The sequence below is a fragment of the Genypterus blacodes genome, unplaced genomic scaffold, assembly GCF_046128005.1.
Source record: "Genypterus blacodes isolate CSIRO-AG114 ecotype Tasmania unplaced genomic scaffold, CSIRO-AGI_Gbla_v1 ptg000438l_1, whole genome shotgun sequence".
Classification (NCBI taxonomy): Eukaryota; Metazoa; Chordata; class Actinopteri; order Ophidiiformes; family Ophidiidae; genus Genypterus; species Genypterus blacodes.
The window spans coordinates 3261730-3277491 of record NW_027467208.1 but is presented as its reverse complement, the minus strand read 5'-3'; the positions used below and the strand labels follow the sequence as shown (position 1 = coordinate 3277491).

General features: G+C 50.2%; 1 protein-coding gene across 1 annotated transcript in view; it reads left to right on the top strand.

Annotated features, from left to right (window-relative positions):
• runx1t1 (RUNX1 partner transcriptional co-repressor 1) overlaps positions 1–15762 on the top strand; it is a 47156-nt gene that overhangs the window by 13549 nt on the left and 17845 nt on the right. The gene's annotated exons all lie outside the window — the stretch shown is intronic.

Below are 15762 nucleotides of genomic sequence, written 5' to 3'. Positions count from 1 at the left end.
GCAGAGGAGTGGAGAGAGAAAGAGAGAGAGAGAGAGAGAGAGACCTCTCCTCCGTCTCCACTGACAGCCACCTCTCCACTTTATCATCGCCCCAACAGATCAGATTGGAACTGGGCCAAGTCGCTCAGCGCCGGATGGATGGAGTGGGAGAGGTGTGTGAGGTTTGTGTGTGTGTGTGTGTGTGTGTGTGAGGATTTATAGAGTGTGCCCCGGCTGTAATAAAGTGAGTTAGTGCACTATTGTGATCAGATTTGGGTGCAGCTCCTTAAGGCACAGTGAGGAAGATGCACTCCAGTCGGGCCTCGTCTGTGTAAAGGATGATGTCGTGTTTTGATGTGTGCGTCTGTGGGAGGAGACGTGAGATTATAAAAACGCGGCGTTCAGCTTGTAAACGCTCACAAACCAATATGCAGCCGTTTGTGGTGCCTTCAGGTCCTCTGCAAACACTGGAAACCAAACTGATTCTGCATAAGCATTCAAACTGCTTTAAGGCTTTGAGTCTGCTGCTGAGATTGGAGGAATTCAGCAAACCATCCACCCACCCACACACACACACACACACACACACACACACAAGCCTCCACACACAGGCCTCCACACACAAATGCACCCACAGCAAAAAAGTCATTTGTTCTACCTCATTAGCATGTATTGTGGCAAGCGGGCGTAACACGCTGAAAGGTGAAATGGGTCCGCCATGAATAGAGCACCAGTCAGGGGAGGGAGGGAGGGAGGAGAGGAGAGAAGAGGAGAGTGTCCAGATGGCTGGGGACCTGCCGCACACACACGGGGAGTCACTCGCCCGCTCACTTGCTCGCTCCCTCGTTTCTACTCTGATTGCTCTGCTTCCACCGCACTCGTGCTCTCTCTCTCTCTCTCTCTCTCTCTCTCTCTCTCACGCCTCCATCAGCAAAACAGAAAATATTCTCTAATCATAGTGTGTGTGATGTTGTGTCATTGTTCATGTAAAGCACACACAAACAAACACACACACACACAGGCCAAAAGTTGTGACTTTCTTTTGGCCCATTACGCTCCCACATGAGCTTCTCTCTCCTTCTTACTTTCTCCTTGTCTTCCTCAGTGTCGCTCACTCCCTCTCTCCATGCATCATCTACACACACACACACACACACACACACACACACACACACACTCCTTTTAGACGAGCAGGGTAGGGCTGCGCTGGATGTGTAAGTTCTGTTTCTGGACAGTTACATCAGATCGCCGTCTTTTGGTCGACCGTTTTGACTGAGAGAGAGAGGGGGGGGGGCGAGCGAGCGTCAGAGGGAGGAAGAGTTCTGACGTTTGCCCCAATGTTCCCTTCCTCTTCTCTCTGCATTGTGTTGCTCTTCCAGTATATCTGTTCATTTATCTTCCCATCTGTCTTTGTGCTTGGGCGTGAGTGTGTGTGAGTGTGTGTGTGTCTGTGTATCACTCTGCCAGTCTGTCAGCGACTCACTCTCTCCTCCTCCTTGTCTCAGTCTGCCCCCCTCCCCCCTCTCCTCTATACTTTTCTTTTTTTCCTCTCTCTCTCTCTCTCTCTCTCTCTCTCTGACTCGATCTTCTCTGTGTGTCTGGTAGGGAATCGCTAATGGTCTCCACTGGGGTGTAAACTTTGTGGGATTTTGTGTAAGCGTTGTGGGCACACACACACACACACACACACACACACACACACACACACACACACACACACACACACACACATAATTTTTGGACACCCGGCAAGAAGGGGTGAGTGTTCAAAGAGGCAGGAAAGTGAACATAGAGACGAAGGTGTCTGTGTGTGTGTGTGTGTGTGTGTGCGGTGACGTGCCATAACTCAAACCCATATTTACACACACACCCGCCCCCCACTCTCGCTCTCAATTTCAACCCCTTTTTCACACACACACACACACACACGTCTCGGTGCCATTAAACCCGCACACGTTGAGTGGCCAGTGTCTGCCTTGTGAGACATCAGTGTGTGTGTGTGTGTGTGTGTGTGTGTGTGTGTGTGCCCCTCACTCTGCCTCATTGACTCATCATTGAGTCGCCCCTCCAAAGCTCTATTGACTTCATCAAGTCTTTCACACACAAAAAAAGTCCCTCCCATTCTCTCTTAGTGAAAGATGGCTGCTCCCCCTCTACTCTCACACACACACACACACACACACACACACACACAGGAAGGAGGGTTCTATTCTCCACAAAATTGCCTCGGAGCTTTATTGAAATCTCCTTAGCAAAGCGTTTTCACCTCTCCATCATTGTCTGTGTGTGTGTCTGTGTGTGTCGTGTGTGCAGTTGTGACTGTTGGTCGTGATCGTGACTGTTCCTCCTCTTGTTTGTTGTCGTGGGCTCGTGTGTTTTGGCACCGAGCTTTTCGCCCTGAAGCGTGTGTTTGGTCGCCTGCGTCTGTTGCTGTCATTAGGTGTTTTCGTCGCGGATGAGATGGTGAAAGTGGGAGCGATTCCAGGCAATCTGGGACAGGGGAGTGAAAACAAACGGCGTGGAAAAGAGGCCTCGGCACCCGGCGACGCGGCGCCGCTGCTCGCAGATATGAAACCATCGCTCCTTTTCACGCCAGACGCCAGAAAAAATTAATCCTCCAGGCTGTAAGGAGCTTTAAATACAGCCTGGCACACTGACTGGTCCCGGTCTCGGCGGGCTCGGGGGCTTCCTGGCATCGGCGCTGAACTAATCAATAACAGATCTCTGATTACAAGACTGAAAGGTGGAATATGAAATTAAGGGCCCAGACGATGTTTAAACCAAATCTGACGTATCGATGTCTGCATGTGAGGGGAACACAAGCATGGAGAGGTTGTGTGTGTGTGTGTGTGTGTGTGTTTCTGTAATTATAGGTAGGGGGATGCATCTCTCTCTCTCTCTCTCTCTCTCTCTCTCTCTCTCTCTCTCTCTCTCTCTCTCTCTCTCTCTCTCTCTCTCTCTCTCTCTCTCTCTCTCTCTCTCTCGTGGACACACACATGCCTGCAAGCTGACAAGGAGCGAAAGCAGCACATATGTTAGTCAGCTGTCGTGATGATGAGGAGAGAGAGAGAGAGAGAGACACACACAGAGAGAGAGATGAGAGTAAATGCCAGGGCCAGTCCATCTTTAACTGGGTCCTTTAGGCCGGACACATCATCTGATGATGGCAGCGCCGCATCGCCGCGCTCGTGTCCGTGCCCGTGAAAGTAGAGAGAATGAAAAATGAGGTTCTCCATCTTGGGAGAAGCGACGGCACGCGGGGAAAAGAGCAACGCGGAGGGAAATAATTAGAAGGCGATGGGGGAATCTGAGAGGCAGAGGAGCGGAAAAGAGGAGAGACGCGGGCCACTGCTCTGCTCTGGAAGGTTCACAGGGGGCCAGTGGAGCAGCAGACGGCGGCACCGAATGGATTTTCCTTGTTTGTAATGAGGCGATTTCAAAGCGTGTTGGGAGGGGGTGAGGGGGAGGGAGGAAGGGGAAGTGTGCGGCGGAATTACGGCTCGAATGAGAGGGACAGAGGGGGGAGAGAGCAAGTGGAATTCAGTTTGCCAGTAGGAGGGAGAAGGAGATGAGGAAAGGATGGAGGGATGGTGGGAGGAACCATCAGCGGTGGCCAGCGAGAGGGAAAGGGAATAAATGGAGCGAGGAATAGGATGAGAGGGAAGATTTGTGATTGAAAATGTCTGCAGCTGTCGCGTTCTTCTACTTCTTCATCTTCTTCTTCTACCTCCTCCTCTTCATGTCTCTGGCTGTTAAAACGGCGATTGAGTGGAGGAGAAGACGAAGACGAATACGAATCACAACGCACGAGCAGCATTTGCAGCGGACTAATTGTCGGGGATGAGTCAAATAAAGTGCTGAGGCCACGGACTCGATTTATAGGGAGTGTGTGTTTGATTTATAGGCAGTGTGTGTTTCGTTTATAGGGAGTGTGTGTTTCATTTATAGGCGTGTGTGTGTGTTTCCTCGGCTGTAAACTAGAACCACATGAGACGCAGCTTCACCCGAGGCCAGAGTGAGGGCGGCGGTGACGTGTTTGCGCTTCTCTTTGATCTGAATTCCACTGTTGTGAACTCACACTCTCACACACACACAGACCCACACACACACACACACACACACCACGTCTCCTCCTCCTTTCTTCTCTCTTCTTCCCTTTTTCCCTCCATATACCAGCTTGTTCCTTAGTAGCGTGGGAAAAGCACTTAAGGACGCTTCTTGTCGTCTCTCTGGTGCAAAGGCAGAGAAGGGAGTGAGAATTAGAGAAGCGACTCTGTGCACGCCGCCGCTCTGTGCACGCCACCGCTCTGTGCACGCCACCGCTCTGTGGACGCCACCGCTCTGTGCACGCCGCCGCTCTGTGCAAGCCTCCCCTCTGTGGCGTGCAGTGGCAGGTGAGTTGAGAGACCTGCCAGGTGCTGACGTGGCTTCATCAGACGTGTCACGTTCTACATCTTGAGCTATAAGCCGAACCTCGTCGATGCACAGCTGGCATCAGCGGTGGCGGCGGCGGCAGCGGCAACAACGCACAGGAACGTATGGCTTGTAAATCCACACGCTGAAATGAGACAAGACGAGAGGAAGGGGAGGAGAGGGACGAAGAGTTTATGAAAGCAAAAACAAGGGCAGAGAATGAAGGGGAGAAGTCAGAGGCAGCGCACAGATGGTGAGCTGTCAGCGACCGGCTGTGTGTGTGAGTGTGTGTGTGTGTGAGAGTGAGTGTGTGTGTTCATTCATACCATGCATATTTGTGCACACTGTATGTATGCGTTGTGCACGTATGCCCTTGCTATTGTGGGTTTGTGTGTGTGTGTGTGTCTGTATGTATGTGTGTGTGTGTATGTGCCCTCTGAGTTGAGAAGAGGGATGTGTGTGTGTGTGTATCTGTGTGTGTGTGTGTGTGTAGCCTTCTCTCCAGATGGCACTGGCAAACAGACACTGCAAGGCTGGCAGAGTTGGCACGGCTACCCGGCGCACAGTTGGCGCTGCCAGCCACCGTGCTCTCCCCTATGTAGCGGGGTGAGGGCGCCTGCTGCCAGACGCCCCAGCTCATTGACTGACTGACTGCTCGGCCGCGTGTGCACACACTGATTTATTCAGTCGGTAAAAGAATAACTTTCTCTCTGTCACTCTCTCTCTGAGGCCACCTGTTATCCACACAGACGCAGCACTTCCCCGTACAGCTGCAGCCAATGAGAGCGCGGCGCAGACGTGCCGCGGCATCAGATCCACGCTCGCGGCCGTCACGCGATTTCCTGCCGTACCTGGAGCTTCTTAAACGCCTCCGACGCCACACGGCCGCTCTCTGATTACGTTTACGCCAATTCCATTGTTCCAGCATGGCTCCAAAGAGCTTTCATGTCTTAATTTCATTGTCAAATCATTAAGCTGTGATGTGTGTGAGCACGCCTCTGATCACACACACATCTATAGGCCTCTGCTGGCAGGTTGCCAGGTCTGGAGGCTTTCCAGCTGAAAGCCTTGATGTTCTCTGTGTGTATCCAGAAAACAACACAAGAACTAGGTTGAAGTGCAGCCATGGATAAGGGCACCTTATTAGTGTGTGTGTGTGTGTGTGTGTGTGTGTGTGTGTGTAGCTGTGGCAGATGCACAGGAATGTGTGTGACTGTGTCTGGGCTCCTGGTAGTGTGTGTCTGTGTGTGTGTGTGTGTGTGTGTGTGTGTGTGGTGTGTGTGTGTGTGTGTGTGTGTGTGTGTCTCTCGGTGGGGAGCAGGGACTTTTTATTTCCCATGCCTTAAACAGGAAGTGTAAACTAAGCACAGATGTGTGTGGACGTGTGTGCACTATGTGTGTGCGTGTGTGTGTGTGTGCGCAAGAGAGAGACTATAAGTGTGTGTGCTCCTCTGAGGAAGCAGCTGTGCAAGCGGCAGCGTGTGCCAGGTCGGGAACACTTAAGCAGTACGGAGACACTGTGTGTGTGTGTGTGTGTGCATGTGTGTCTCTATTCTGTAGCATATGTGTGTGTGCGTGTGTGTCTGTGTTTGTGTGTTTGCAGGGGGGCGGGTTATTTTGGCCACCCATCTGCGCCAGGCTATTTCGCTACTGTTTCTGCAGGCGCACACACACACACACACTCTCACACACACACACACAGAGTGCTGTGCCAGGCAAGCTGTTCACTAGCTGGTGCTGGCAGAGCTCCAGAGAGAGTGGTGGCATCCATCTGTAGCACTGGAGAGCGGTTAGGCTGTGTGTGTGTGTGAGAGTGTGTGTGTATGTGTGTGTGTGTGTGTGTGTGTCTCTCTCTTCCAAGCCAAAACAATAGAACTGGTACAGTGATATTAGTAGCAGCAGCAGTGTGTGTGCGGGGGTGCAAAGTTCAGAGTGGTGCTGCTGTTGTTGTGTGATGGATTGTAGAAGTACACGGTGAGGTTTAGCGCCCCCTATTGACCAAACACCAGAAGACTTCATGTGAGCCATTTTCTCCTGTAAACATCTCCGTCTCAGCGGTTCTCAAAGTGTGGAATGTGTGCCACCTGTGTGTACACAACTTACTTAGTGTGTGTGTGTGTTAGTGTGTGTGTGTGTCTGTGTGTCTGTGTGTGTCAGTCCTCTGTCGGCGAACTCGGATGGTCGTGGGCTTGATGGGGAGGCGAGAGAGTGAAAGGTGAAACGATGAGAGGAGAGAGTGTTTGTAACAGCAGGATAAAAGGCGACACACACACACACACACACACACACACACACACACTGCTGACCTGTAATGGTTGTTTTTGTGTGTGTGTCTGTGTGTGCATCCCTCTGTTGCCTCTTTGCCTAAAGCTATATTATCGTCACCACAGCCACTCAAAGCCATTAGTGAGCTGTGGTCAACATCACACACACACACAGGCACACACACACACCACGTAAGCCTCGAAATGGCCCGATGCGAGGTCACACACACCAACCCCCCCCCCCCTGCTCCCTGCTCACCAGATGTGACTAAGACCCCCGCTTTTCAACCCCTCTCCTCCTGCAGGGGAAGAGGAGGAGGAGGAGGAAGAGAGAGAGTAGCGGTTTTCAGAGTGGGGGGTGAAAGGGCTTTTTTCTTCCTCTTCTTCTTCTCCTCTGTTTTGAAAGTCTGGTTCTACTTAGCGAGGCCCTGGAACACATTTCATAAATTGCAGACATATTTTTTCGGAGTCCTTTTTTTTCAGGGGGGGGGAGGAGACAGTTAACCGGCGGTAATTTCCAACACATGGCGTCCGTCATGTGATAGTTTGAAAACACCAGGCAGACGCCCCCTACACCCCCCCCCCCCCCACACACACACACACACACACACACATACATGCACCCCTACACCCCCTTCGCTCATCCTCCCTCACTCACTTTTGATTTCCTCGACTGTCTCTTACAGCCACTTCACCTTCTCTCTCTCTCTCTCTCTCTCTCTCTCTCTCTCTCTCTCTCTCTCTCTGTCTCTCTCACCGCATCACTTCCTATCCACCTCTTCCTCCTCGTCTCCTTCTCGTTGCTCGTCCTCTTCTCCTCCCGTCTACTGTCTGTCAGTCAGCCACGTCTTACCCCTCATCCTTTCTCCCTCTCTCTCCCTCTCTCTCCCTCTCTCTCCCTCTCTCTCTCTCCCTCTGTCATGTAAAGAGGGTCTTTGCTGTCTGTCGAAAATTGATTCCGCTCGTGCGTACAAAGGATGTGATCTTACTTACACAAACACACACAAACACACACACACACACACACACACACACCGGTCGCCTCAGAGAGAAAATAGAGTTCAGTCAATGGTAGCTTAAGGGGACACAACAGGCAAAATAGACACAACTGGTCTCTTGTAGTGTGTGTGTGTTTGTGCATGCATGCGTGTGTACCAGTGTGTGTCGGCTTGTGTAAATGTGTTTAGAGATGAATTGCATGCGTCAGTGATTTCAAATTGTTCTTGTTCTACAAGGGTCAAGGAGTTCATCAGGACTGTGAGTGTGTGTGTGTGTGTGTGTGTGTGTGTGTGTGTGTGTGTGTGGTTGTGTGTGTGTGTGGTTGTGTGTGTGTGTGTGCGAGGTCGTCATTGTGTAGGATATTAAATGTTACATACACTGCAGCACGCTTCATCCACGGTCACACACCTGGCAGCTGCTGGGTGATTGAGTCCAGTATCTCCAGATGTAGTGTGTGTGTGTGTGTGTGTGTGTGTGTGTGTGTGTGTGTACTCTAGCCCTGCCTGGATCCATCAGGTTGCCTTGTCCTCGTGTGCCCGCGCTGAGGGCAGAGAGCTTTCCAGCAGGCAGGCGGGCGGGCTGGAGAGGTGAGGGATGGATCCTATGACATCATGAGGCTCATGCTGATGATAGAGGATCTCTGACTGAGAGCAGAGTGAGGAAATCCGCTGAGCCAAACACAGACCTGCTGTGGAAAAATGACTTATTTGGTATGAATGTACTGGACAACTCTCTCTCTCTCTCTCTCTCTCTCTCTCTCTCTCTCTCTCTCTCTCTCTCTCTCTCTCTCTCTCTCTCTCTCTCTCTCTCTCCCTCCCCCCTCCTCTCTTTCCTCTCCTTTACCTCTCCCTGACCCTCTTCTTTCCCCCCTCAACCCTCTCTCTCTCTCTCTCTCTCTCTCTCTCTCTCTCTCTCTCTCTCTCTCTCTGCGCTCTCCTTTCGCTGTTCATTTCCTCTCGTTCTTTCTTTCTTTCTTTTACAAGACCCTGTAGTTCCATTTTGCCTGGCAACAAGACGTGGCAGGGAATCGGTTCGATTTGAGACGACGCGTAACGGGCACTGTGAATCATTTTTATTGTTCCTTAACACTTTTCCTCCCTCTCTCTCTCTCCCTCTGGCTCCCTCGCCCTCGCCGTCTATGCAAGAGAGACTTTATTTCAACAGATGGGTAAAACAGACATTACTGTAAATCTATTTTTGAAAAAGAGTGACAGACTTCTAATCTTATACGTCGCATATGTTTTATTGTTCATCGCGTTTGTGTGTGTGAGTGCGTGTGTGTGTGAGTGTGAGTGTGCGCCCACTTTGAGGAGTTTTGCACGTTGTGTGTTCACAAATGCGTGTGAGCGTTTATGTATTTGTGTGTGTGTGTGTGTGTGAGACTGTGCATGCGTGTTAATGTTTGTGTGCTGGAACAGATGGCGTTCAGACCTTTGTGTGCGATTGAGAAATCTCCTTCTGTCTTTGCTGGCTTGATGAAGAGTAAACACATGATGTTACATTGTGAGGGAAATATAGAAAAGTATAGATACGATGCTGGATCCTCAACATTGATCAGCAGAAGAACAGTTTCTCCCATTTTTGACTTTAAAGACGATGTCTAGTGTGTCGAACATTGCCAGATTCCTTGTTTTCACTCAGTGGGCACATTGTAAAGATATCAAAACAGACAGACAGAACGTTTTTGCATGACCAAATGTTTCATGTTTGCGCTTCGTGGTTGTAGAAACAAAACAAACAGACATCAATAATTCAGAATGTCGCTGCGTTCCATTAAAGCCTCTCTTCCAGCCGGCCAGACAGGACGTCACGTATCGCCTTCTCCATTAACATACCGGGAGAAAAATCCCTGTGTGGATATCAGAAACATTATAGCCACTAATCAGAAATATAATGAGCGTTCTTCTAAGCTGCCCCGAGTCTCAGACACACGGAGATTAGGCTGAGGAACGGAGAGAAGCTGCAGTTTGTCCAGCGTCTCTGATTTAAGGGAGGGGAAACGTGGCCAAGAACACACAAACAACATCAAGCCTCTCAAGCTGGAGGTGTGACAGGAAAGGAACATGTTATAGATCCTATAAGAGCCATAAGTTAAGTAGTCATGTTAGGTTTGAGCGGCTGGTGAATAATAATGGAAATGTGTGAGTAAGTAAACTGGGAAACGTCATTTAACGCCGATGGAGCGGGAGCCACTGGCGCCGAACGGAGAGGAAAGTCATTTAAGTGCCTATCAGGGAGTTTCTGGAAGAGTGAGCGTACAGGGAGGGAAGGAAGGAAGACAGGGAGAGAGAGAGAGAGAAGGAGAGAAGGAGGGAGATAGAAGAGGAGAGAGAAGCTGGTGGTGATGCTGCCGGGGAGGCAAATCAATAAAAAAAGACAGGAATAAGAAGCAGAAGTGTGTGTGTGTGTGTGTGTGTGTGTGTGTGTGTGTGTGTGTGTGTGTGTGTGTGTGACAGAGAGAGATCATTTGTGTTAGGTTCTTCTGCTTGCGATGTGCGTATGCATCCATGCGTCTGTGCTTCTGTGTCTTTGTGTGTGTGTGTGTGTGTGTGTGTGTGTGTGTGTGTGTGTGTGTGTGTTTGCGGTAGGGCGTAGCATCCATACATCTTCTTGACAAGCGGGTGGAGTTTGATGGGACATGCTCTGCATACAGCTCCATCTGGCTGCGGAGGATTCTGTGTGTGTGTGTGTGTGTGTGTGTGTGTGTCTGTCTCGGTGTGTATGTGTGTTTGTAGGGTCTGTAGGAGGGAAATGATTGAACGAGAAGAGAGGTCATACAGCGCTTGCATACCGATATTTCTCTTTCTCTTTCTCTCATCATCCCACCTGTCCCTCTGTGTTGTTCTTTCACACATCTGTCCTCCCTTCTCCTTGCTCTCTCTCTCTCTCTCTCCCCTCTCTCTCTCTACATCTGCACCCAGCGTACAGCCACGAGGAGCAATCACCACAAGGTACCATCGCACACATTTGTATCGCTTCATCTATTCCATTACCTATCTGTCCCTCTCCCTTTCGTCACCCATTATAGCATACTGTGTGTGCGTGTGTGTGTGTGTGTGTGTACGTGTGTGTGCGCGGGCATACAAACCCTGAGGCTGCTTCTTGGTGTGTTGTGGACATTAGTGTTCAATTCACCGGCCTCCCGCGGCGCCACTACCTCGTGGTTTTCACATCAACACCTACGCCCATGCGGCTCAAGATAGTGTGTGTGTGTGTGTGTGTGTGTGTGTGTGTCAGTCTATATACATTCTTTCCCTTTAACTCAGTAATGATGCTATCTTACGTCAGACTAATGCAATCTTGAACCAGCGCACTGTAAATTGTTTTGTCGCGACCGCCAAACGCCCGAAGATTCGCCCGGCGTCATTGAAATCCCTCGCCGTGTTTTTCTTTTTTTTTGTTGAAGGATGGGATTCGTCTGTGTGAAGTACTCTCGAGTGGCACATTACCGTCGCCGTTATCGTATCATTTCCAGGGTCTCTGCGAGTGAACGACAGCAGTGGGCCGCAAATACCCAAACGCCACACACACACACACACACACACACACACAAAGCAATCCTCTCTTATGGAGTGTGTAATGGAGATTGTTTGACTCGATCTCCCGACGAACGGCTTTGAAGTCATTGTAGCTTCAACGAATAATCTAGAATATCAAAGTCGGGCGACGTCGTCTCCCCGCCCGCTCCTTCTGATAATTTGAATGTGAGATGACCTCGTGGCGTTTGCGTGTGATGATGAAACGTATACGTGTTGTGAGCGGCGTGTTGTGTTTTGGCCCGGAGTGGCGAGTTTCCACCGTCCTGCTCCGTGCAGCGCTGGAGTCTTTCTCTCGGGCCGCCTTCTCTCTAGATACCGTTCACTCGCAACAACCTTGTTTTAGGCGAGTGATGTAAGACGCGTGTAACCTCGGAAAAAGGCGCGCACGGCGAGTTGGCGGGGGGATAACATCTCGCTTTTCTTTGAGCCCGGCTGGGAGAGCGAGGAGAGACGGAGGAGAGAGGGTTTTTTTTTTTTTTGGCAAAACACGGAGGATCACGTAATCACGGGCCATGCAAACGCGGGGCTGATGTAAGCGTGAAGACATCCGCGCTTTGAGTGACAGGTAGCCGCGGCGCGTCTCTGTGATCGACCCTAAAGAGGCGAAGCTGGGTTTGCGTTGGCGTTTCTGTTTATTACATTTCATTCTCTAATAAAACAAAACCGCTCTGTACACTGTTTATATTGGGCGAGTGATGTAATACCTCTAACGTCCTCCGTGTGTACGCCTGCCTCTCGCCTTCACTTCTGTCGTCATGGCAGCAGCAGCTCAGACCGAAGCGAGAGCGCGCCGTTCGACATTGGCGGCCTTTGACCTTTGCGGCCTTTGACCTTTGCCGTGACGTCTAATGAAGCCGGGCGCCGCCAGGCTCAGCGAGGCTCAGCAGATAAGAAACCACGCAGCAAGTGGCTGCTGTGTGAGCGTTTAATCACTGTCGTCCATAAGTATGATCTTTGATACGTTCAGAGGCCCTGCCTGCCAGCGATAAAGCGCCGCATCACACACACACACACACACACACACTTTTAAGAGGCTCTTCTCTTGCTTTATGGCTGATTGCTGCGTCTTCCTCAACCGTCCTCATCCCCCTCCTCCTCCTCCCCGATCCATTAAGTCCCGGACAACAGCACTTCTGAGAAGTCGTAAAAAAGGCCGAGTTAGTCAAAGTCAAAGCACTCACCGGCGTTTTCTATTACTACTCCGCACGTCGATAACCGCGAGGTCCTGCAGCACTCTGCGCCCGCACGCTCGCTCGCTCGCCGGGCCGCCGTCGCCGCCGCCTCGCCGACAAAGACGCAACTGGCAGGGCAGTAACGTCGGCTAATAAATGGACAATAGATGTGCATTATCGTCAGCCATTAACTTCACAGACGTATCGGGAGGAGAGTTTGCAAGGTTGTTTAAAGGAAGCCTGTTCAGTCGCCGTTCTTTCATTTGAATTATGGATGAAGTTCGCTCGGTTTCGCACCGCCGCCAGCTTTTGTCAGATCGTTGTCTGCCAGCGTGTTTCTCTTATTCTAAAACATATACACACACACACACACACACACACACACACACATCTGCGCCATGTTTGCTCGTGGAAGATTGCGAGCGCGGCCGCACGGGCCAGAGCTGTTTTCAATAACGCCGCCTCGCTGGCTGAGAGATGCGGCTTTATTTTCCCAGAGACGGCGTAATTTAGCGTGAGGGGGTGGATTGCTATTGATTCAAGTGGCAGCGTAATTGCCGCGTGAACGCTTGGATGCAGCCGGCGTTGGTTAGTGTGAAGCCATTGATTCTCTTCTGCTTATATGCTTTTCAGTGGAGAGCGATGATTGTGTTTATGGCTCTCAGAAGCGTGTGTGTGTGTGTTTGTGTGTGCGTGTGTGTGTGTGTCTTTGTCGTTCCATCTCATGCACCTGAGGGAGGCAGGATGAGTTTTTGGCGTGCGTGCAGGGGTCGTGTTCCACTCTCTCTCTCTGTCTGTCTGTCTCTCTGTCTGTCTCTCTCTCTCTCGTCTCCACGCAGCAGCTGGCCGTCCAATCATAACACTGACCCAGGTGTTAATCCACACAATTACAAGCCTGTAACCAAACGCCGGCACGGACACACGGGAGTTGAAACCCGGCTCAAGTGTCGATTTCTGCCGCTGCGTTTTACATTGTGTGCTTTTAATGTGTGTTATACTGAGACCACATCAAAGGTGTACACGCTGATTTGATCACTTTGGAGATGGACTAAGCAGACACACACACACACACACACACACAGGAGCCGTACATATACATATCTGTCAAATACAGTAAGTCAAACAAAGGTCTGCTTAAATGAATACGAGGAAAATGAGAGGTTTTCTTCACATTCCGTCATTTATCCTCTTTATCTCGCCGTAAATCAACTATAAAGTGATTTTGGATCATAACAATAGATCCAGATAGGGGGGGGGGGGCGAAATATTACCACACAATTAGAAAAGGCAACATATAGAATGATGGAAAAGTTGAGCACAGGCTTTTCATTGAGTCGGGGGTGTGTTTGTGTGTGTGTGTGTGTGTGTGGAGGGGGGGATAAGTACAACCATGTGTGAGTGATACGGCCACTTCTCGGCGTGTTTAGCTTGGGCGTATATATATACATGTAACGGCCTTTTGTGTGTGACTGGAACATGATGAATTACCTCGCGTCCTGTCACCCGGCCATCTTTGCTTTAACGACCCTGTATTTTCATAGGTCCTAGTTGAGGCAGACAGACAGGCAGGCAGACAGGCAGGCAGGCAGGCAGGCAGGCAGGATATGCTGGCTGGCAGCCGGGGGTAAGACTACACGCTCCCACCAGCCGTCCCCGACTTTATAAAATAAATAGTCCAGATCCAGACATTTTACCGGGGTGAAATTAGAGCAGTAAACCTTCCCTCGTTCTGGCCAGGCTCTGTGTGTGTGTGTGTCTGTGTGTGTGTGTGTGTGTGTGTGTGTGTGTGTGTGTGTGTGTGTGTGTGTGTGTGTGTGTGTTCTCAGACTATAGAGCGCTCAGACTAGAACGTTCTCTCTGCCGCTCTTCCTATCGATTCTTCTTTCTCTCTCCTCTGTTCCTCCGTTCTCTGCTTCCCTCATCATTCCGCCCTGCATCCCTTCTTTTTCCTCTCCTCCCTCTTTCTTCATTTCGCTCCTCTTCTTTTATCCCGATCCTCAGTTCCCGGCCTCAGACAGCCTTTGGGCCACAGATCCAGGGTTTTGGTTCCCTTGTTGATAACAGCACACACTTTCAGTTTCACTCAGTGATGAAAGTTAGTTTATCTACAGTAGGGAAGCGTTGCAGATCTTACAGACTTTACGTTGCCATGGCTACGGTTGGATGTAGGAGCTATTTGTCTCGTTGTCTACTGACTGTATACTGTCGTGTACACACTGGCACAACACACACACACACACACAGTGACAAATCACAAAACATAACTGCTTTAAATATCCTAACACACACTCACACACACGCACATGTTTGAGTTCCCACATTTGATGTATATATTGACATGTAAATACTTTAAAGTGAATGGTTTAGTGAATCACACACACACACACTCACACACACACACACACACACACACACACACACACACACACTCACTGGAGGAATGTATGTTAGGGCACCACCCATTCTCACCCTGCCACCCTGATTACACCGTTTGTGTGCTTTTGTTCTGTGTGTGTGTGTGTGTGTGTGTGTGTGTGTGTGTGTGTATGTGTGTGTATCCTAACTGTCTGTGGTTTTAGGCATGTGTGTGTGTGTGTATGTCTGAGTCAAGGGACATACATCATCTTGATAATTACAGTACATCACGGCGTTCATGTCACAGATAGCGCTTGTTTCTCTCTCAGGCTCCTCCCCCTCCTCCACAGTGTGTCAGAGTGTGTGTGTGTAGATAACAGTGTGTAGATAGCAGTGTGTAGTCTGTGTGATAGGTTTGTTGGCTGCGTCTCTTATCCTACACGATGTGGGCACAACCCGCACACAAGTGTACGTCTGTGATAATCCTGCTCTGTCCTCTGCTCCTTATCCACTCACCACAAAGCAACTGAACCAGGAGCAGTGATGTTGTGTTTAAGATAAATGGCTACATGTTTTAGTGATTGCACGCCGTGTGTGTGTGTGTGTGTGTGTGTGTGTGTCTGTCTGTGAGATCCTAAATTAGTTAATTCTTTAGTTAGTCGTCTGCTTTGTTCCCTTCCAGAACAGATGTGTATATAGCATCCAGAGATACCAGCATTAAGTGTGTGTGTGTGTGTGTATATACGTGTGCTTGTGTGTGTGTGTGTGTGTGTGTACTGAGCACTGCAGTCGTTAGCGGGGGGTTGGTGGGGGGGAGCATGCAGGATGGCACAGATGGTGGTGGAATGAGCACCCATACACACTGCAGATTTACACTCCTCTCCAGGGTGTGTGTGTGTATCTCTCTCTCTCTCTCTCTCGCTTGTGTCATTGTGGCAAGAAGACACACAGACACGTATGACGTGGCGAGCCTTCTCATTCTAAGTGTGTGTGTGGACCCCTCGTGTTTAAGAGTTGTTCCTCTCTGATCTTAATTTCCTT